This window comes from Vicia villosa, unplaced genomic scaffold (assembly GCF_029867415.1).
Source record: "Vicia villosa cultivar HV-30 ecotype Madison, WI unplaced genomic scaffold, Vvil1.0 ctg.003122F_1_1, whole genome shotgun sequence".
In the NCBI taxonomy this organism is placed as follows: domain Eukaryota; kingdom Viridiplantae; phylum Streptophyta; class Magnoliopsida; order Fabales; family Fabaceae; genus Vicia; species Vicia villosa.
In genome coordinates this window covers 15,140-39,878 of record NW_026706117.1, presented here as the reverse complement: position 1 = coordinate 39,878, position 24,739 = coordinate 15,140, and the positions used below count along the sequence as shown (strand labels likewise).

The 24,739-nt window shown below is 34.6% G+C and overlaps 1 long non-coding RNA gene across 1 annotated transcript; it reads left to right on the top strand.

Moving 5' to 3' along the window:
• Window positions 1–10,220: 10,220 nt before the first annotated feature.
• Window positions 10,221–14,464, top strand: LOC131640429 (uncharacterized). Its single transcript, XR_009295254.1, has 3 exons — window positions 10,221–10,554; window positions 11,949–12,035; window positions 13,495–14,464. It is a non-coding gene; the product is annotated as an uncharacterized LOC131640429 (long non-coding RNA).
• Window positions 14,465–24,739: the final 10,275 nt, after the last annotated feature.

Sequence of the window (24,739 nt, the reverse complement as noted above, 5' to 3'; positions counted from 1 at the left end):
GGTATGTTGTCGAGCATATCAAAAATACTGTGATGAGCGTTTGGACCTCGAGGGAAATGCAAAATGTCAGCCACCTCGTCTTGATCTAAATTGAAATCAAGATTAAACATCCGGAATTGGACGTTGCCTGTCAAGAAAGGTGTATCCGTGGGGGTGTCGTAGTTAAACAAGCTCAGAAACTCCAAGACTAGTGGTTCAAAGGTTAGAGTAGATTGGGTACAGAGGTGGTGTAGGTTCGATTTCGTCAAGAGACGATTCACACTATCTATTAAACCCAAGGTTTCTAAGCAGTCAGTGTCCACATATTTTGTAGGGACAACTGAACATTCATAGAAAGCTAAATATTTCCTATTTTGATTGCCACCATCATTTTCTCTGAAGACAATTCTAGATAAGTCTGTGGATAGGTTATGGAAAAGGGAGTAGAATTTGTAGAAGGAGAAAAATAAAGTAGAAGAAAATGATAAGAGTGTAGAGAAGAGAGTGATGGTGGAATGAATTTATATGGGAGTGTGTAGAAGTTGAATGGTGGGAGACATAAATAATATTAATGGTAGTGGAGGAAGTTTGAAAGAATAGAAATGGTGAGAATGTAGTGTTTTTATGGTAGTATAATGTAGGAATTAAATGAGAGAGGGAAATTTTTAATTTGAATTTGAAGCATGGGGAACAATGGTTGATGCGTGAGACAGAGGAGAAAAATAGAGACTGTCTGCAAAGCTGAGACAGGTGTCTCATGCATGTAAGACAAAAGTCTGAGACGGGGGTCTCAAAGTGTGTGACATTTTGTCACGATACCAAGGAAAATGAGACGGGCGTCTCATGGTGTCTAGAGAAAGGGAGACAGGCGTCTCCAATGTTTAGGAAATGGGACATGGTCCCCAAAAAGGCGAGACGGGCGTCTCAGCCTTCAAGCATGTGTTTTTGTCATTTTTGCGTTGTGTATTCCACTGACAATAGGTGCTCAAGCAAAGAAACAGCATATATAAGTGTGTGTCATATGTGACCAGTATTTGACAGTTAGGAGTAGACAACACAGTATCAATAATAAAGCAGTCAACTAAAATATAAATTGGAAATAGCAGAACAGATACTAAAAATGAATTGCATTATATGAAAAATAGAGTACTGACTGCATAAAAAAATAGTAAGAAAATAGTGCAGAATAATAAAATTCTAAGAGTACTAAACTGAGATAAGAGGATGCTAATAAATCCTAAAAACTAAAAACTTAAAGAAAATAATATAATCTTCATCTTCAACCACGGTTCTGGTTTCTATTAAATGGTGCATTTGAGTAGAGGTGTTGGAACACATCATCAAATTGTGCTGTCACGATATCCATAAATCCAAGAAAATCCAATTGCAAAGTTTGAAGTTCTTCTCGTACATGCTGGAGTTCATGTTGCAATGCATCAATAGCTTGACCGTGGCTTATCGGGTGATACACATGGTCAATTGGGTGCGGAGCATTTCTCGTAGCAGCTGATTCAGCAGATGCAACAGGACGCGCTAGAGGAGCAGGTGGAGGATTTTCTGGCTCGGGCTCAACTTCGGTCATATCATCAGAGGCGGCTTCATGGTAACCAAGAGGTGTTTCAAGTTCATATTCAGGTACATGTTCATCCTCAGGTTCAGGTTCATATTCAGGTATAGGTTCATCCTCAGGTACGACCATATCATGATAACTGGGAGGAGTTTCAGCCTCAGATTCTGCTTCAGTCATGTCATCATCGAAGTGTTCATAAGCTTGTGGAGTCTCAGGAGACGAGTGTCTTTCAGGAATATGACCATAATAAAGCCAATTTTCAGTGTTATGCACACTTGTTCTCGAATTTGGCAAAGTGAACTGATTCATGACTTGCTGATCAATTAAAGTTCGAACTGATTAGGACCCAGGTTTCCAATAATACCTCTGTTAAAGCAGAAACTGATGCCCATGGATTGATAGGTACCAAGAGGTGTTAGTCCAAGGAGCGATTTTAGAAGACCTATAGCATTAGCTATCATAGTGACTAAACCTCCGATCAAAATAGGTGAAACTTCGTCTTGCATGATACACTCGAAGTTTGCTAGCATGAAAGTAATAGCATTGATGAAGAGTGCTTCTCTTGAAACAGTAGTAATGTTTTCAGCTTTTCCAAAGATGTAGTGAGCAAGGATCTTATGGAAGTACCTGAAGGCAGGATTATGAATGTTATCAGAATGTAATCCATGCTCTTCAGGCTCGTCATTACCGGTAATACGGCCCCAGAAGTGCTCCAGCTCACGGTATGCAAAAATTTCCTCTTGAACTACCGTGAATGCATCCATTCCATTGGGGAGTCCCAATAAAGCAGGAAAATCATGAATATTGAAATTATACTCAAGTCCAAAAAGCCAGAAATGAATTACTCCTCTGTTCATTCCCAATCCACAATTAGGCAGGTAAGTCAGGGAACCCAAGAACTCCAGAGTGAGCTTACGGTAAGTACTGAATCTTCTCATCAGGTGCGAACCATACCATCCTACTTGGTTCATCAGTTACATCACACTCTCCTCAATTCCTAAAGCGGTCATAGTGGGGCTATGAGGATACCGAGACAAATTCATCCTTCTTTCAGCCAACTTTGCATAGCGTCCTACTTGACCTCTACCTCTAAACACAACTTCCATATTATCAACTTCTTGCATCGTGAGTAAGTTAGTTAACTAAGTTAGCCTGTAAAGTAAGTTGATAAAAATGAAAATAAAGTCAGAATTTTGCCAGATGCCGAAAAGAAGAAAATAAAAATAAGAAAATATGAGGAGAAATAAAAATAAATAAAATAAATAATATAAAAAAAAGTATAAAATTTTTATAATAATAATTATTATTATTATTATAATGATAAAAATCAAAATCAAAAGATGAAATAATAAAATGAAAATAGAATAACAAAATAGAAATTTGAGAAAATAAAATGAAAAATAGATAAAAAGAAAAATGAGAAAAATAAAGAAAATAGAAAATATGTGGGTTGTCTCCCACAAAGCGCTTTGTTTAATGTCGTAAGCTCGACAATTAAAACAAACGTTAGTTGTTAAATTGAGCGGTTAGCTCGTCGAGTTTTAAAATTTGCGTCTGTTCATCATTTTCGAGACGATGATAATGTTTAATACATTGCCCATTTACGATAAAAGGTTCAATCAATTTTCCTCTAATTTCTATCGCTCCACTCGGAAAAATTCTAGTAACTTCGAGAGGACCGGACCATCTATAGCATAATTTTTCAGGAAACAATTTAAGCGTAGAGTTAAATTATAACACTTTATCGTCTTTACTAAAAATTTTCCTAGATAATCGCTTGTTATGCCATTTTTTCGTTCTTTCCTTATAATTTTTTGCGTTTTCGTAAGCATCTTGTCGAAGTTCTTCTAATTCATTTATGTCAAGAATTCATTTTTCACCGGCGGCTGTATAATCTAAATTTAGCGTTTTAATGGCCCAATAGGCTTTATGTTCTAATTCTACCGGGAGGTGAAAATATTTACCATAAACAAGCTTAAAGGGAGTGGTTCCTATGGGAGTTTTGAAAGCGGTTCGATATTGCCCATAGAGCTTCGTTCAGCTTGGAGGACCAGTCTTTCCTAGATATTGCGACGGTCTTTTCCAATATTTCTTTTATTTCTCTGTTAGACACTTCCACTTGTCCACTTGTTTGTGGATGGTACGGTGTTGCTACTCGATGTTTAACTCCATATTTAAGAAGTTTCTCAAGGATTCTCGAGATGAAATGGGATCCTCCATCACTAATTACTAGTCTTGGTACACCAAACCTTGGAAAAATCACATTCATAAAAAGTTTAATTACTACTCGTGTTTCATTTGTAGGAGAGGCTATAGCCTCAATCCATTTTGAAACATAATCGACAGCTACGAGGATACACTTATTTCCAAACGATGAAGGAAATGGACTCATAAAATCTACTCCCCACACGTCAAATAATTCGACTTCTAGAATACCCTTTTAAGGCATTTCGTCTCGTCTTGAAATGTTTCCAGTGCGTTGACATCGATCGCATTTTATAATGGCCGCATGTACATCTTTCCACAGGTTAGGCCAATAGAGTCCAGATTGTATAATTTTTGCACAAGTTTTGGATGTACTTGCATGTCCTCCATATGGGGATGAATGGCAATGTGTTATTATGCTTTCTAATTCTTCCTCGGGTATGCAACGAAAAAGATTTCGTCGGCGCCTCTCTTAAAGAGTAGAGGGTCGTCCCAATAATAGCATTTTAGATCATGGAAAAATTTCTTCTTCAGTTGGTAGCTTAAATCATGAGGGAATACACCAGCGGCTAAATAATTTACGAAATCTGCATACCAGGGTGTAATGGTAATGGCTAGAGCGGTTTCAACTGGTTCGTCAGAAGTGTTTCCTTCCAGTTGAGTGATAAGTGTATCGTAAGGAAAGTCATCATTAATCGGTACGGTTTCAGGTTCTAAATTTTCTAGACGAGAAAGGTGGTCTGCTACGACTTTTTCTGTTCCTTTTTTATCTTTAATTTCTAAGTCAAATTCTTGCAATAGCATAATCCATCTTAGGAGTCTAGGTTTAGCGTCTTTCTTAGTTAATAGATACCTAATTGCAGCGTGGTCGGTGTATATGATTATTTTGGCTCCTACTAAATAGGAGCGGAACTTGTCTAAAGCAACACTACAAAAAATCACGTCTGTAGCGACGTGGAAACCATGCCACAACATGTAAAATCACGTTAGAACCTAAAATTAGCGACATGAACCTATACGTCGCCTGGGAGTGCGTGGGAACTTTATTGTGTTGTGTTTATCACGTCACAACTTTGTGACATGGAAGGCATGTCGCTAATGCTGCATAATTACCAAGCCTCCATCTGCAACTGGGACAGATAATGTCTGCAAAAAGCAGGATGGCACAGTACACGAAGAAAAGTTGTGGCGTGTTTTCCATGTCACTGATTTGTGACATGTAAAACACGTCGCTAATTTTGAAATTATTTTTGAAAGTTGCGACGTGTTATACATGTCACAAATCAGTGACATGGAAAACACGCCACAAATATTAAAATGTTTTTAAAAAAAAATCTGATTTTTATTATTATAAAAAAAGTTTTATTATTAATATTATTTGTTGAAAATTAATAAATATTAATAAAAATATTTATTTAGTTAAATTAATAATAATAATAATAAACTAAATACAAAAATATATTAAACTACTAAAATAAATTATATTTATAATATAATATCCAAAATACTACCATATAATAAATAAAATGTTGTTATCTCACACAATTTTAATTTAAAATAAAAATAAAATTCATCCTAAAAAATCATCATCGGGATTGGGATAATTATCAAGGTTGAAATCATCATCATTCTCTTGCTCAGTGTCAGCTACTCCCTCGTTTCCTCTAGACGGTTGACCACCACTTTGTTGAGACTGCATAAATAACCGCATTTGTTGTTGCATCTCTGCTTGCATCTTCGCCATTGCCTCTATTTGTTGTTGTTGCATCTCTGCTTGCATCTTCGCCATTGCCTCTATTTGCCGTTGTTGCCCCTCCACTTGTGCTTTTAGCGCCGCCTCACGTTCATCCATTTGGGCCTTTAGCTCCGCCTCACGTTGCGCTAACTCGCGTCTCGCCTCAGTTAGAGCCAACTGTCTTATTGTTTCCATTACTTGCGGTGCTAATTGTGTTGGACGTGACGATCCTTCCCCATCTCTAACTCTTTGAAATAAATTTCGATCACCACTTCTCAAGCTTCCCGCCAAATTTCCCGCACCAAAAAAACATCCATTAGGCCCTTTTCTGTCAACGACTTCACTCCAAATATAAAAATCAACATCTGGATGAAGCGGCTCTCCTTCTCTAGGAGTATATTTGGGATTAGCGACCAAAAAATCCACAAGCTTTGTTTGATAATCCTCCTACACATAAAATAGAATAATAATTATGTATATATAACTTAAATTAAATTATATTAAATAATAAATTAAAAATTAGTTGCCACGTGATTTACATGACACAACATCAGAGTTGCCACATGAAAATCACGCCGGAACTTTTTAGTTGCCACGTGAAAATAACATCACAAAACTGCCATTAAATATAAAAAAAATACTTTATTCTCACATAATCTATCACCTATAACAAGAATATTCTCACATAATATATAAACTTTATTCTTTTAAAATATACAAAATCTATAACATATAACAAGAATATTCTCACATAATATATAAACTTTATTCTTTTAAAAAAAATAGAATTTGTATAAATAAAATGTAAAAAAATATATATAATATAAAATGTCTTTATACCCTAATATAATAAAACTTATATATATATATATATATATATATATATATATATATATATATATATATATATATATATATATATATATATATATATATATATATATATATATATATATATATATATATATATATATATATATATATATATATATATATATATATATTACCATTTTTTAACATAATAACATACTATATATACATATTAAATTTTCTTTTTACCTTTTTAACATATACACATTTATAATAAATTTTATTTTTACCATTTTAAAAAATATTCTATTTCCCAATATATATTAATATAATATTATATTCTTTTTACCAATAATATTTTTTTTTACGATTTTTTAACATAATAATAACATACTATATACATATTAAAATTTCTTTTTACCATTTTAAAATATATTATATTTTCCAATACATATTAAACCTCTATTTTTCATTAAATAATATATATTAAACTTAAAAAAAAAATTGTATACTATAAATGTTGTCTATATAATTTACATATGTAGATTATGTTTAATTAGATATCATAACTTACATTTATAAATCATGTTTAATAATATATAAAAATTACATATATAAATTATGTTTAATAATATTATACCTATTTACAAAAAATATAACATATCTAAATATTATAAATTTTAAAATATATAATTTCGATTTACTAAATTATATTCTTTTTTACTAAATTATATTTCGATTAAAAATATATATATTACCATGAACTAAACAAATTATCTCTATTAACCAAAATCTATTTTAATAAAAAACATAATATGTTTTATTAAAAAACATAAATATTTCTATTTACCATAAATTACTACATAACCTACAATTTATATCACAAATTTTTTATAAAAACACATACAATTTATCTATTATCACAAATATTACATACTACATTAATATATCACAAAAATTCCAGAAAAAACATATAATTAATCACAAATATTACATACTACATAACCTAACAATATTCAATAATCTAATTAATATATCCAAATATTACAGAAAAAATATAATATTTACCTATTAACACAAATATAACACAAAAATATACTTCAAAATATTAGATTTAAAATTATAAAAATACCTCAATCTTCTAATCTCCTCCAATCTTCAAGTTCATTTCTTATAATATATATCTCCTCCAATCTTCAAAATCTTGAATAAAAAAAATTAAAATAAGTTAGAATTTTAATCAATACAAATTATAAATAAACAAAATATAAAATATAAATAAACTAAATAAGTTACCTTCAACAATGGTGTGAGAATGGAATTAATGAAAAGAGGAAGAGAATGAGAGAATAGCAATGGAGAAAATACAGAGAAGAGAGGAAGAATATGAGAAATGAGGAAGAGAGGAAGAATGAGAAGAGAGGAGGAGAAGGGGAAGCGTGCAGATCTAGAATATATAAAAGACTTGCGACGTGAAAGCCCAGCCGGAACACACTGACGTACATGCCACGTCGCAAGCTGCCAACGGTCCAGTTGGCAACGTCATAAATTTCACGTCGCTATTTAGTGACTCAACTGCCACGTCGCAAATTTCAACGGTAACAAAATTTTGAAATTTGAATCTGTCTTCACCTGCCAAAGCCTGCGCAGGTCAGTTCAGTGTCAGCATTAAATTGTTCCGACGTGAATACCACGTCACAACTGAAAAGTTCAAAATTTTTATTTCCCCCAATTAGACTTTACAGATTTCAAAGTTTACAAATTTTGTTTTATTCTTTGCGACGTGTACTTCATTTCACATGTTTTTTAAAAAAATATTTTTTTCTGATCCCCCATGTGAATACGTAATTGTTAATATTATTGATTAAAATAATATTCCGACGTGTTACTCACGTCAGAACTGTCCTTTTCTTCCCACGTGAATAACACGTCACAAATATATGACGCTAGGGAACCAATTTCTTGTAGTGCAAATACTATTGCTAAAAGTTCTTTCTCGGTTGTAGCGTAATTCATCCGGGCTTCGTCCATAGTTCTACTTGCATAGTAAATGACGTGAAGTTTCTTTTCTTTTCGTTGTCCTAAGACAGCGCCTACAGCGTAATCAGTTGCGTCACACAATATTTCGAATGGTTCAGTCCAATCGGGAGGTCGCATAATGGGTGCAGAGATTAAAGCTTCCTTAAGGTTATTAAAGGATTATAAACACTTTTCGCCAAAGATGAAATCAGTATCTTTCATTAATAGCTCCGTTAAGGGTTTAGTTATCTTTGAGAAATCCTTAATGAAAGGTCGGTAAAAACCAGTGTGTCCAAAGAAACTTCATATTTCTTTGACGGTCTTTGGAGGTTGAAGGTTTTTAATGACTTCTATTTTAGCTCTATATACTTCAATTCCTTTATTTGATACGATATGTCCTAACACAATCCCTTCTTGTACCATAAAGTTACATGTCTCCCAATTTAGTACTAGGTTAACTTTCACGCAGCGTTCTAGAACTTTTTCTAAATTCGCAAGACATCCTCGAAACTTTATCCACATACATAAAAATCGTCCATAAATACTTCCATAATATTTTCAAGGAAATCGGCGAATATTGCCATGATACATCTTTGAAATGTCGCAGGAGCATTACACAATCCAAATGGCATTCTTCGGTAAGCGAAGGTCCCGAAAGGGTAGGTGAAGGTTGTTATCTCTTGGTCATCAGGATGGATTGGGATTTGAAAGAAACCGGAATAATCGTCCAAGTAACATAAATGAGAATGTCTAGCTAGGCGTTCTAACATTTGGTCAATGAATGGAAGGGGAAAATGGTCTTTTCGAGTTGCTTTGTTTAGTTTCCTATAGTCTATGCACATTCTCCAACCTGATTCAACTCGTTTGGTTATGGTTTCACCTTTCTCATATTTGATCACTGTGACACTTCCTTTCTTGGGTACTACATGAACTGGGCTAACCCATTTACTATCGGATATGGGGTATATTATTCCAGCTTCTAAAAGCTTTAATACTTCTTTCCTAACCACTTCGCTCATGATCGGGTTAAGTCTTCTCTGATGTTCTCTACAGGTTTTCGAATCTTCCTCGAGCATGATTCGGTGTATACAAATGGAGGGACTTATTCCTTTAAGATCAGCTATCTTATATCCCAAAGCTGTTGGATATTTTCTTAGGATACTTAGTAATTTTTCGGTTTCAATCGGTCCTAGGTCAACATTGACTATCACAGATCGTTCGAGTTCAGTGTCTAGGAATTCATATCTTAGATTTTTAGGAAGTGTTTTGAGTTCGACATCTAGTTTATTTGGAGAAGATGTAGGATAAGGTGTAAATGCTAAACATTCGTTCAAACTTAAGTTTTGGCTTTCATCGTGCGAGTTATCGTTAGATGTTTGAGTTATAGGGATTTCTAGGACCTCTGGATCTTCGGGTGGCTCAGTTTTTGCTTCTTTGATGCATTCGTCAGGGATGTCCATGAAACAACAGGTGTCATCTATTGCGGGTGCCACTACTACAAATTTATCATTTAATAGCACTAATTTAATAGCGCTTATTTGTAAAGTGCTATTAAAATTATTTAACAAAAACCTATAATAGCGCTTTTTTGTTGGGCGCTATTATAGAGCAACCCCCATATGTTATAATAATTTAACACGGAAGGTCAACAACGCTTCTAGTTGAAATGCTAACAAAAGAAGTGCTTCTATGATACCGCTTATCCAAAAGCGCTATCATAAAACTCTCTATCCACAAAAAACAAATATACATACTAATGGTCGCGTGCTCGATCCTTGATAGCCACAGTTATCATTTCTGTAAGCAAAAAGAATTCTCAATACTTATTTTTTACTTAAAAAATAAAATAAAAAGTGACTCACTATTATTTTTGTTTATTTTATTTTTTTAATTTTGATGTAGTTCAACTCTCTCACCTCTCACCCTCATCGAACTTCTCCCATCTTCACCCTTACCCAGTTGAAACTCAGATTCTTTCACGCTCACCCTCACCTTCACCTTCAATTTGTTTCTCAGACCTACCATCCACTCTAACTCTTAACCACCCTCAATTTTTTTCTCCAAATATAGGATTAGGGTTTCAACGACACCGTCCCCTCTTGAAATCTCTGCGGAACCCTTGAGCTTCTTCATGATAACATTATGAGACCTTTACGCCTCCACAAGTCTAACACCACAGGAGCCGATAGAAACAATCTTTGAAATACATTTTTCATCCTACTTACTTTAATCAGCGGTATGTTTTCTATCTCTCTCAAATCCCACTTGAAACTCCTAAATTATCTCTAATTAGGGATTTTCTTCCATATTTGTTTGTTGTTTTCATTTCTTGTGTATGACTCCTCTTTGATAAGTTTTTGAAGATGATTCAAATTCAAGACATTTTAAATTTTATGTTATATTTATTTCATATTATTGAATACTTTTAGGTTTTAGTAATCTAGATTCTAGCATCTAGGTTTTGTGCATTTTGCGTGATTTCGATGAGAGCGGAATCCTCGTGTTTGTTCTATACCTTCTATTGTTTTATGATTCTTGTAGTTTTGTTTTAAACTACTACTGCTATAGGTTTTAAGTGTGACAGCGTTACTCTACCGGGATGGCGAAGTTGTTTCCTTTTCTCCCCCTTTTTAGAATTTGAATCAAGTGTTATTTTTTATGTGACTCACAACATTGATGTGAGGTGATTCTCTTATGGTTTTGGGAATTCTATGCAGATTAATTAATTAAGCTGTGATCTAAGTTTTTGTGTAGTTTTGTGTTTTCTTGTTGAATGAGGTTTACCTTCTTATAAAGTTCCACATTTACCTAATGAATTATGTTTACTTGTATATGGAGAATAGATACACAAATTTGAGTGCTGTGAAGTTCTTTAGAGGAAAATAAATGAAATGTCATTGTTTAGAATTTCTAACTAGCTTTTGGTTCAGCTCATGGATTTCATATGTCAGAATTTTCTCCTTAAAAAATTGATTAAAGACGTTAATTGCTTTCTAGATTTAGCATGGTTCTTAATTAGTTTGATCAATTAAACAGATCTAAAATTACATTCATTCCTTCTCAATGTAAATACAAAAGGCGTTTTACCTTTTTCATTCAAACTACTTGAAGACTAAGTTCCAATTGTTTCTCCAGATCTTTTGGGTTTCTAATACTCAAACCACTAAGTTGTTCTTCTATCAATTGCATGTGACTGCAAAATGTTAGTGCTCTCACTCTTGGTGCTTAGTGAATGATTTATTAAAGTTTTGTTTAATGAATCTGGTACAATTGAATTTGTATTCTAATTGTATTGTTGTAATATAATGAATAAGAATGCCAACTTCATAATTTCATGTTTTTTTGGTGGGAAAGATAAAGATACGATCGAGTTTTCTTTTAATTATTTTCCATAGCTTTCTGAGCTATTGGTGTGGAGTGTGGCAATGATAATTTATTGTTTCATACTAGAATTATACTTATCATATGCCACTGTTTCTGACACATACTTTGAGACTGATTAAACATAAAAGAAAAATGTCTTACCACTAATGTCTTTAGCATACTTTCCTTTGTAAAGCATCTTTTGATGATGCCTCTTTATCTATAATAACATACAACTTTTGAATGTCTCTCTTTCTCACTATTCAGGTTTTATTCACACCAATAGAGAAAAAATTGGTAGATGAGCACTTGGGTCCGCTTTTCTTATTCTTCGTAAGTCTGAGAGAAAAGAAGGTGAGAATAAGATAACAATATTTTTTTCATTTTTCCTTCATTGTTTGAAACCTGTGATGTTTGTTGGTTGTTAACATTTTAACTTCAAATGAGTATCAATGTTGAAAGTTAATGCAGAAATATTGAAGGATGTGAATAAAACTATACTGAATTTTATTGACTTGTAGAAACTTGTAACTAGCATACGTTGACATTTCAAAGAGCCCTAAAGATGTAATAACCAAAACCAAAATTGTAGAGCTGCCAATATACTATAATAACAACAAATCTTCCTGATTTTTCTCGTATGAGCATTCTGGTAGAATAGTGTCCTGAAACCTATAACCTTGAAAAGTTGAGCAACATTCAGACTGTGCTCTCCATTTTATTCTAAAGCATTTCCACCATGTCGTATTGATGTCAGACATTATCTTTACTAAGTTTATCCCACTCAGAGGACCAGTTCTGATATAGGGCCTAAACATCCCATTTCCTTGAATATACGAAAAAGTACGTTTGAACCTTTTGTCCACTTAAGCATGTGCAAAAAAGAATTGAGTGTTGTTAATTACACGCTTGCTTAGTCGAATATCTCCAGTGGCCTATGAAAAACCTGAACCGAACCACTTTATCGCTGCAAATTCATCATTAGTTTTAGAACTACGCCATGTTATCATCACTTGGAATGGATTCTTTGAGATCATACTATGGACAAGGGCATGTTAGCGTGAATTTGTTAACTAGTTTAGTTAGTGTTACACTTTATTATTCTAGGTTTTCATTCTATTTTAATATGCTACTGAAGTAAGGTTTTACTATAGCTATTATGGTTTCCCATGAATAGATTTATTGGAACAATATGTGTATGCCTATATGTATATACTTGAGATTCATGATTCATGGCGGAACTATTTTTTGCACATCATTGGTGAAAGGTCTCTAATTAAGAACTGTGATATGATTCAAATTTATAATGTTCAAAACTCAAATTTATTAAAACATCTCTTATGTCCACATAGACTCATTACCAGTACATAATAGAGTTACAAGATGTTAAGTATTATTATATTATTGTTACCAATTTTTTAAAGTTCGTGTCTATATTAGTGTGCCTAAGTATTATATACAAGCATGCCTAGGTAATGAAATGTAAGTAAGAAAATTTATCAGTTTTCCTGTAAATTATTAAGTACCAACTATTAAAATTTGTTTTTGACTGTTTTGAACTCTTTGTTTGAGGCTAATTGATTGTGTAGAATGAAATATGATAAAAGTGTTGTCATGGTAATGGCTTATAGATATTTAAAAATGAACTTGATGGTTGTGATGATATATTAACTAAAATGATAGGCAATAGACCATACACTGTGTCTTATCTTGATTATTTCTATGTTAGTTTTTGCTTAACTAGACTAAACTATTAAAGAGTTTATTTTTTCTCAAATTATTTTATTTGACATTAACTTTTCTTCTCATTTAGGCAGTAACCTTGGATCTACAAGTCATGCCTAAGCACAAAGTATTATAAAGATTTCTCTAACAAACTCCACAAAGGGTCCTCCAAAAGATGCTTGTAAGGCTAGGAACTCTTGAATTCTGTCTCTAAATTGTAAATTTTCGGTCGATACTAATTAATTGTTCATGTAGTTTCTACTTATCTTCTATTAATATTTGTATTTTGTAAGTACTTAAATTTTGAGAAGAATTGATATTTTATTTTAGTAGAAATGTTGTAAAATCAGTATCGGTCATTAATGCACAAAATGAAAACAAGGGCATTTAATAGCGCTTCCTTGAAAAGTGCTATTAAATATTAGGTCTATAATAGCGCTTTTCATTAAAGTGCTATTAAATCCAATTTTGAAACCGTATAAACCAACACAAACAGGATGTGATACCGCTTTAATGGGAAACGCTATTAAAGCATTTTCTTTTAATAGCGCTTAAAAAGTGCTATCATTAGTATATGACATATAATAGCGGAGGATTTAATAGCGCTTTGAAGGAGATTTATCAAAATGAAGTAACGTCTTTACAGAAGACTACCTGGAGAGGTTCCTGAATAGAATAGATCATTGACTGATGTAAAAGAGATTAGGCTTTAAACAAAGCTCGGGAAAAAGTGTCTTGCAGAAGATTAACTAAGAAACTTCTTGAAAGGGCAGTAGATGTCTTAGAAAAGATTGGATAAATATTTTAAAGAAGATTACCTAAAGAGGTTGAGATATGTCTTAAATAAGAATAACCTTGAAAGGATATGACACGTCTTAAACAAGACTACCTAGAAAGGCTATGACACGTCTTAAACAAGACTACCTAGAAAGGCTCCTAGAAAGGATATGATACGTCTTAAACAAGACTACCTAGAGAGGCTCCTAGAAAGGATATGAAAAGTCTTAAACAAGACTCACCTAGAAAGGCTCCTAGAAAGGATATGATACGTCTTAAACAAAACCACCTAAAGAGGCTCCTAGAAAGGATATGAAACATCTTAGAAAAGATTACCTAGAAAGGTTCCTAGAAAGGATATGACAAGACTACCTAGAAAGGCTCATAGAAAGGATATGAATCATCTTAGAAAAGATTACCTAGAAAGGTTCCTAGAAAGGATGAGAAGTTCTTTGATTGTTTTTGAATTATTTTTGAAGAAAGACCCGGAATGAAGTATCAGAATTGTATTTTTCTTGAATGAGTTTTGAGATGGAATCGTTGATACGATTGTATTTGCACCGCACTTGGATGATAATATTCTCTTGATTATGAAATGACCTGAAAAGGAAAGATTAGTTTTATGCAATGTCATGATGCATATATTGAGATTCTCGAAATAAACGAGAGTTCTGTATGTTATGCATGTATTTATGAATGATGCAGGGATGGATTATATAGTCGAAGCATATTGATAGCTCTTGTATAGCAAATGCTGATTGAGAAAATAAATCTCTGTATGTTGCTGGAGATAATGACAAGAGGATTGAGAATTCCTGTCTTTCGTTCGATGATATCCAACTGGGGATTTTTGATCTTCGCTTGGGGATGAGAGTAATTTAAATGATCTGATCCTGATGTATCCTGGGGATAATAGAGGTGAATAGTCTTTTGATATACTATATGACAAGTTTCAGCTGTGAGCGTCAACTTTAATGGAGATAGCAAGTTTGAATAAACCATGCTGGAGAAGAAGGTTGTGTCGGAGAACCGGCAATGCCGGAGGTATAAACTCCGTTGGGGCACCAAGTCTCTGCTGGGAAGAGATTGCTTGAAGATAACTTCTTAAAGTTTGCTATGTGGGGATATATTATGAAAACTGCTCTGTGGGGAAGGTTCCCAGAGATTTTCAATTTTCATTGCCCCTTGTCTTTGAGTACTTACTGTTGAAAAACATTTGCGAGAGTATACTTGCCCCTGGAATCAATAGCTTGGTATGCTTGATACTTGAATTTGGAATTAGAACTTCAAAGAAGGGACATATACAGACATCTTCTGATGCTAGTAGATGAATAGCATTTGTTGAGATTTGTGACTGATGTGACATGCCCCCAATGATGGACTAACTTCTCTGGTTTTTCAGTGCCTCTGAGAGATTATATGAATTGTTACCAGATTTCCCCCAGAAGGTGGGATAATAATATGTCGTGCCCCTTATGTAAACAAGCTTTTAGCTGATCGAGTCATGCATACGAGACGTCTCTGCAAATTTATTTGTCGGGAGGACTTTTAGTCAGTAATTATGCCCCATGCAGATTCTTCCTGATGTCAAACATTTGAAATTACGTAGACAAAATTGTTGTATAATGACACTCATAAAAATGCAATGCATATGTCTGTCTTGGAGTTTAAGGATTTTTGGCAAACTTTAAGGAGTCGGGATACCCTTTTTTTGTGACAGTATGCTTTCGAACTAACCATGCTTCAGTTAGGACTTTCAAGGATTGTAACGTGGCTTAGTTCACGGTTTAAGAAACAAAGGATAAAGGCTCAAAGTTTATTTGTACCTATCCCAATCTTCGTGATGTTCTTCGATCTTATGGTTAGTTAACTTTGCATTTAAGTTCTAGCAGGTCTTGAAGTCGTAATATTGACATTTGATGATGGTTGAAGCACCGAAAGTTTATTTGAAAAGGCAATCATCCTTTTTGTAATTTTTCTTTTATCGAGGATTTGTAGTGACCTCTTTTTTGACTTTATTATCCCTAACTTTTGCCTGAACTGTTTATTTTGAGATTACAGTTAGCGGGATGTTTTAGTTCTTGATAAGTCTCCTTCATAGGTTTTAACTTAACATTTTTTCTTCTTTTATCTTTTATGGATATTGACTGCCTAACTTGAGAATTACGGGAATCCATCACTTGTGTAAAACACTTGGTATAATTGAGTTAACTAAGTAACTATCATGCCCCAGGTTATGATTAAGGGTTTTAATCTGTATGAGAATGAAAACTTCTACTTCTTAGGCTCAAAGGGGTTGACGAGGGATTAATATCCTTATATCTCCACTGTTTAGGAATTGAAATAATGCCTGTATGTCGTTAGCATAGTCCGTTCAAAAGCATACTATATGAGGTTGGGGTATCGTTTTCATCATCCTCCCTTAAAAGGCTTACAGCTTTAGCGAGAGTTAAATATCATAAAGAAAACCAAGTAAAAACAAAGTTTAATATAGCAATAGGAAGAGAAATAAATCAAGACAGACATATGCAATGCATTAATGATTATGATAAAATAAATAGAGTCTGACATAAGATGAATGTTTAAACAAACAGGAAAGAAATTGAGAATGCGAGTAAATTAATGATCTAAATAGCCATCCTTTAGACTTTGTGTGGCTCCTCTAGTTGGCCAAATTCAATGATCCCCTCTTCAATCAAGTCTTGAATTTTATGTTTCAATGGCCCACAATCGTCTGTGTCATGACCAGGACTATTTGAATGGTAAGCACATCTTGCATGATGCTTGTACCCAGGGACGGGATTAGCAGGAGCTGAGTATGGAGGCAGTAGAGTTATCAGACTCCGATCGAGCAAGTGTTGCAAAGCTTGAGCCAATGGCATGTGTAATGGGGTAAACGACCTTTTGGGTTTGGACTTCCAAGTACGTCGGCCACCTTGTTGCTTACGTTGATCTTTCTGTTGCTGTTGTGTTGGGGCCTGAGGACTGCCCCAACAGTGGTGGATTCATTCTTCCCATTGTATAGCTTTTTTACAGTACCAGAAGAAGTAGCCGCCTGAATTTTTCCGCTTCGGATACCACTTTCAACATGTTCTCCAATCAGTATGAGGTAAGTGAAACTAGACGAGGAGCTACCAAGTAAATGGCTGTAGAAAGGACCAGTCAGTGTATTCATGAACATGTCAACTAACTCTCAGTCAGCCATGGGAGGTTGGACTCTTCCAGCCAAGTCTCTCCATTTCTGAGCATATTCTTTGAAGCTTTCATTAGGTCCCATGGACATGCTTTGTAGTTGCATGCGGGTTGGCGCGAGATCAGCATTGTATTGGTATTGCTTGTAGAAATCACCGGCCAAATCTTCCCATGTATGAATGTTGGCACCATCCAGTTGATAGTACCATTCGAGTTGAGTTCCAGATAAGCTCTCTTGGAAAAAGTGGATCCATAGCATCTTGTCAGAAGTATGAGGCTGAATCTTCCTCACATAGGACCTTAAGTGCAATTTAGGACATGAGACTCCATCGTATTTTGCAAAAGTTGAAATCTTGAATTTCGGAGGGATAACAACTCCAGAGATGAGTCCTAGCTCCTCAAAATCCACACCGGGTACCTTCTGAATTTCCATAGCTTTCATACGTTCCTCCAGCAGCTTGTATATATCATCAGGATGTTCATCCTCATGGTAGTAGTCCTCTTCTTCCTCAGAGGGGTTGGCAGAATCGTGGTTACTTTTCGCATCAATTTTGACACTAGCATCGTCCTTTTGTTCATCGTCGTCCTCTTTAGAAACCTTGACTTCTTCAGCCCTCTTGAGTGGACTTCGGAATCTTCTTCCCATGTTAAGGACACCCACAGATCTTCTAGGCTTTTTCTCTTTCTTGGTCAGGAGTGCTTTCAGTTCATCTTGCCCCTCGGATAAGTTCAGGATCAGATCTTGAAACTGGGCATTCTGAGCTTGAAGGTCTTTGACTGATTGCTCGAGATTCATGGTGCTGAAATAAACAGCGAGGAGGTGAGAAACCTGCGGTAGCAACCTGTGATGCGATGTTTATGAATGCATATGCAATGTTTTCAAGGATCTTTAGCAACATTGGAAAATGATTTGGTCGCATCTTTTTCTGAAGAATTCTGACTTTTGTTTTTTAACGTCCTTCTTTGAGAATCAAGCTCTCCATATCGAGTGGGTCATCGCCTCTGATTCGGGCTACCTGTACTTCTGAATTTGAAGGCATATGGCTAGAGGAAAATAACTCCTGTTGCCCCTTGATAGGTGTTGTGTCTTTGAATTGGAAGACGTGTGGCCAGAGGAAAATAAATCCTCTTGCCCCTTGATTAGGAATTCGGTCCTTGATAAGAGCACCTGAAATTGTGCGCCCTAAATCCCTAAGATCCTTGAAAGGGTTAGTTAAATCATGTTTTGCTTATGATGTCATGATGTTATGCAATGCATCAGGAAAAGCGTAAGATAGTAAGGACGAGTGAGTCCCACAAGAAAACCAAAGGGTTAGTAGCAAGCACAGACCAGTCACATAAGTGTCCTTAGGTTTAAAGGCTTGCATGAAGTTTGTAGATAAGTACCCTCCCCACTGAAGTTAAGTTGGTTCAACCTGTCCTATATAAAGACCGGGTTCTAGGGAGCTCATATCATTGACCTTTCTCGAAGGCGCTTATCTCAGTTCGGCAATCGAATCACCAACCGAGAAGGTCCTGAAAGTCCAGTCCATATGAGTGTAGCTTCGAGTATCAACCAACTTCAGTCGGAACCAAAGCCAGCTATCTCGCCACTTTCTAATAGGCCAAAGTCAAGTTCAACTAGGGTTCTAAGGGCAAATTAGTGCTTAATGACACCATGTGGCAGCCAAGTGTTTCCTCAAGTCGGATCCCAAGGAACACCAGGACAAACCAATGTGTCACACTAACGACGGCCACCATATCAACCACATCAGTATACGCTGTGCAGTCTCCTTGGTCACATGCCATTTACCTAAGGTACTCAGATCCGGGTTAGGATCTTCCACACAAGTAATATTCCCAAAACAGCCTTTAAAAATAAAGCAAACAAATCAAACAATTTTAAAGTGAATCCTAAGCTTTAAGGTAACCCCTCTTTTAATTCGAAAGCTTCCCCAGCAGAGTCTCCAGTTCTTTAATACGGTGAACTGACTTTTTGAAATGTGCGGTTAAGCAAGAGTCGCCACCGACTTTTATTTTATCCAATTTGGAAAGGCTAAAAGAACAGGAAAAGACCTTTGAAAGATTTTGAGTTTGGGGGGTAAGTTATACAAAGGGAAGGTGTAAAGCACCCTTTGCATCCATGGTTATCCATGGGCTCTTAATTGCTTAGCTCACTTGTTTGTTTGAAAAGATTTTGAATAAGAAAAGATTTCGAAGAAGAACTTTAGCTTGTAAATAAGCGTAGTCTTTTTGAATTTGATTTTTGGAAAAGAGTGGGAAAAGGATTTTTGAATTTAGAGCAAGCAATTAGTAGCAACTACCCTAAGTTAGAAAAATTGTTCTTTTAGCTTTTCAGGGTGAACGGTTCTATCCATACCATGAGAGGGCAGGAAGTCTTTCAATTGGATATTGAAGGGTCATCGAAAAAGTATCGTTCGCCATAAGACTGTCCCTTGCCATAAAGAGGGCAGGTAGTCTAAGGGAAGGATAGAATAGTCATTTAATAGTTTAGGCATCATGCGAGGATACCTTAGCAATTGGGACAATCATTCTTTATAAGGAAACTTCGAGGGACTAGATCTCATATGATGATTTCAATGATTAAGGCAACATTTGCTTTAGGTGTCCTCGGAATTGAGGGACTTGACTATTTAGTACACTTAGAGGCAACAAAATTATAAGGCAACAGGCAACAAGAGGGATTACCCTAAAGGTGTGTGGGTGCAACAATCACGTGATTAACTTCGATGATATTTATCTTATAAGTTAGTGACATATATTCAGTTAATAGTCTTGCACTCCCTAGGGTTACTAACCACGCAGTTTAAAATTGCAGAAATTAAAGGCAGAAAAATAAAAGTTCCTACGCTATTACAATAAACACCTGTGGGGATGGGGGAATTAAAGCAGAAAATAAGAAATATGAATAATTAATTTAATTATCTTTATCTTGAACCTTGATCTTCCTCGAACCTTCGATTGACTCTGAACATCTGAGAATTAAACAGAAAACAATAGGGGTGAGTGTAAGAGGAATTCTTTGGCATTGAAAATAAAACCTAATTTAATCTATAAGGCAAAAATTAAAAGGTAAAATAGCATTTAAATAAGAAAGGATTAGAACTTAGCTTTTTGATTGGCATGGCGCGTGGCTGAAAAATCCTGATTAATCCTGAAAATTAGCCACGAGGAAGAGAAATGTTAGTGCATTAGTGATCTCAACAATTATAACGTGGCAGATAAAAAATTAAAACAGTAATAATTTAGGCAAAAAATGGCAAGGTAAAAGGCTTTTGGGACAGAAATTAACTATGGTTAATAGAAGGAACGGATAAAAATCTAGACTAAGGTTAATGGACAACACCTACCAATGACAGTGATTAGTTATCATGCTAAAATCAGGGTTTAAGGCATAAAAATAATTTTAATTAGCCCAAAATTAAATTGTTGCCCCAAAATAGTTATTAGCTTAAAAAACTAAAAATAATTATGTTTATAAGAAAAATCGTGTTTTCGATTAAATAAATAAGTATAAAATTATTTTAAAAAAACTAATTTGTTAAAAACTAAATAAAAAAAGGAGTTATAGTAAAAGAAAAAGGAAAGAAATAAAGAAAATATTAAAAATAAAAATATAAAAAAATAGAAATAAAAACTTAGCTGGGCGTTTGATTCAATGGATGAGGTCCCTGAGGGTGCATGATGTGCCTTCGCGTCCTAGGGCGTTGGATCTGGCTTTATGATCATCTTGTGGCTGAGATTTGCAGGTGCACCATGGGTGAATAGTCCTTGAGCGTACCTGATCTGTAAACCAAAGAACTTAAAAATAAATTGTTAAAAGTCTGGGTATCGAACCCAGGTGCCTATGCTTCACCACCAATGCTCTTTGCCAATAGTGATGTTCTTATTTGCTGTAAACAAAACCATTTGAAAATAATAAATATTAAAATCAAAACGTTAATGGAGCTGGTCAAACAATGGGGCCCAGCGCCCACGCAGTGGCCAATCGGAGTGGAGAGAGAGGTCCTTAAATTTTTGACCAACCAATTGCAATTGGAGAGAGGGAAGAATCTTTGGACCGACCAGTAAAAGCATCCCACGCGTGCCACTAGGATCCAAGACACTATTCATTGTCTTCTTCCTTGGATTTGCTATGAATTAGCTGCGATTTAACTACAAAAACAACTACAACATATCGTAGCTATCACTGCAACACACAAAAACTCAGAAACACGTTAAATAAAGATCAAAGAGTACCCAGGCCACCAAAATCGAACCCCCTGAGTTTGATGGTGGCATTATTTTTGCCTAAAAGTTGATGTATGTGGAGATTCGAGAGCGACACGAGCTTATGCCCTAATCATGGCAAGTCATGATTCAAACGTTGAAGCTCTGATTTAAGGGTTCAAATACTTTCTAATACATGTCATAGGCTCATTCAAATCATCAAATCACATTAAAAAACGTTGAATTATAAAATACCAAATTCAAGAAGCATGCATGAATATGAACAATAAAACAGATGTCTTAGGCATCATGGCATGTTATTAATCATACAGACTTACTATGTGATACCTTGAGAATCGAATGGAATGAGCAGAAAGCCCTGAGAATGCTTGCAACAACAAACCTGACTCTTTGCACTTTCTTTGAACTTTTCTCTGGAAACCCTAGCCCTTGTTCCCTTATTTTCGTCCTCAACCCTTGTGTATAGTATGTAATATATATAATGAGCTAACTAGGGTTGAAAATTTGGAGAATAATCAAATCTTTGATTGGAGAAAAATTGAGAAAATAATTTGATTGAATTTTGCATGAAATCATACTATATTTGGTTCAATCTCTTTCCAATCAATATATTTGATTTGCTTGAGCCCCAAGAATGATCTTGTGATTGGAAAAATTAAATCATGCATTAACTTGATTTTATTTTATTTTTTCTTTGATTTAAATTGAATAAAAATAAAAAAATAAAAAAATAAAAATCCAAACCAAGTGCCAACGAAATTCCATGGTCTTCAAGGTGTTTCTTGGGCCTTAATATGATCCAAAACAAAGCCTCATGATTTAATTCAATATTTTTGACATTTTACTTAATTTATTTATATTTTAAATGAATAAAATCCAAATAAAATACATAAATGTTATAAAAATATATGAATGACATTATGGGTCCTTATTTAAGTCATATTCATGTTTGAAACCCAAAACTTAAGCCCATTAGCTTAAAAAAACAAGATTCTCCATTTTGCATTAAGTGCATTTTCTCAAAATCGACCAACTTTGACAAGACATATCTCCCTCAATTTTTAAGATATGAGAGAGTTCTAGTACTTTATGGAAAGCCCAAGATGTCCTCTACAGGCCACTTTGGAACATATTTTCATTTGGAGATTTTATCTTGAAGATATGGCTCCTGACAAAGAACAGCTTTTTGCGATATTCTAGAAGGACCTGTAATGTTTTGATTTATATCTCTTATGCGGAAGCATTTCTTGACCTTGGGCCCAACATCAAAGTTGTAGAGAATTGAATTTCATTAAGAATGAGATTTAGTTGAGAAATTTTTGATAAAGTATGAGAGAGATACGATCAGTCAAAGTGCAGCTGACTTTTGTTTAGAAACCCTAGATTAGCAACTTGGACTTTTGTTTATGAACTTTTCTTGATGAATTATGATCAAACCTTGATCAAATAATGAATTTTACTTAAAAATAAGGATGTTGACCAAAAATCAGGAGTTTTGACTGTAATTTGACCACAATTTGACTTTTGGGTCAACTAGTCGATTGTTGATTATTTGGGTCATTGAGTGAGAAATCTTTCGAATCAGGGCTTGAAACTTGTCATGAGGATACTTTGAATCATATGAGAGATCATGGAATCCACTTGAGGTATCAGAAGTTCAAATTCCTTGATTAAATCAGAAACCCTAATTTAGAGGTTGTTTTTTAGGAGAGAGACTACATGCTTCCTTCTTGTGTATCTTTGAGCATTTGAAAGTCAGATGGGCTGAAATATGAATAAATATGTTGGGAAAATTTTGGAGTATGACATGTGTCTATTAATCTGATGCTTGCAAGTGTACAATCGTGTCGTGTAGTTTTAAATGATATCGAATCCACAGGGACTATGAATCGATCTACCATTATCTAAGGTTACTATGTAAAGATAAGGCTAGTGATATTTCTAATTGTTTGTGAAAGGGGGATACTGAAATCTTAAATCTAGATAAAATTATTAATGCGCATATCGGTATGTAGTTCTTCTAACTTAGGTGATCCGAAGTTTTATTGGCCAAGTTCTTTATCAAATTAAATATTTATTAAATACGTTCGTTTAAAAGTCTTCCTCTCAAACTCTCGCTCTATTGATTTAGACTACGATATTAAGTGATTTAGCCAAACATATTAATTGGATTAAGCATGCAATAATAGATTCGGTTTATAAATTCAGGCATATTAATTTCTGGGTATTCTAGTGTTCAATCCTCTTCCACCATCCGATATCGATTGGCATACAAACCACTCTACATCCTCAGGCTTAAGAAGATTGAACAAGGGCAACTGTCATACCCCAAAAATTTGCCCATCATATTTTTACTGTTAAGCTCATTCAAGTATCAAAGGCTCAAGGTTAGACTAAGTGCACACTCTCCTAATCAAAGGCCTGCGAATTAGGATTTTGGATCTCTTAAGGAAGATGAGTGAATCAAGGTCTCAAGTAGGATCCATATGACCTCTTATGATTCAAATTAACCTCATGAAAAGTTTCAAGCCTCGGTTCCCAAGATTGCTCTGTCAAAAGCTCAAAAAGTCAACAGTCGACTAGTTTGACCTAAAAGTCAATTGTGGTCAAAATACAGTCAAAATTCCCGATTTTTGGTCAACATCAGCATTTTGAAGTCACATTCATCATTTGATCAAGGTTATATCATTATTCATCAAGTAAAGCTCATAAATCATCAAAACTTGAAGTTGCTAAATTAGGGTTTCTAAGAGAAAGTCAACCCAACTTTGACTGATCATATCTCTCTCACAATTTATCATAAATTCCCCAACCAAAGCTCATTCACAAGGAAATTCAATTCTCTACAACTTTTAAGATGGGCCCAAAGTCAAGAAATGCACCATTGGAGAGATATGAGCTAATACATTACAGGTTCTTCTAGAAGCTCACAAAAAGCTGTTTTTTGTCAGGAGCTATATCATCAAGATAAAATATCCAAATGGAAAAAAGGTTCCAAAGTTACTTGTAGAGGACATATTGGGCTTTCCAAAAAGTCCTAGATCATCTCCATATGATAAATATTGAATGAGATATGGCTTGCACAAGTTGGGCGATTTGGAGAAAAAGCACAAAAAGCAAAATAGACCAATTTT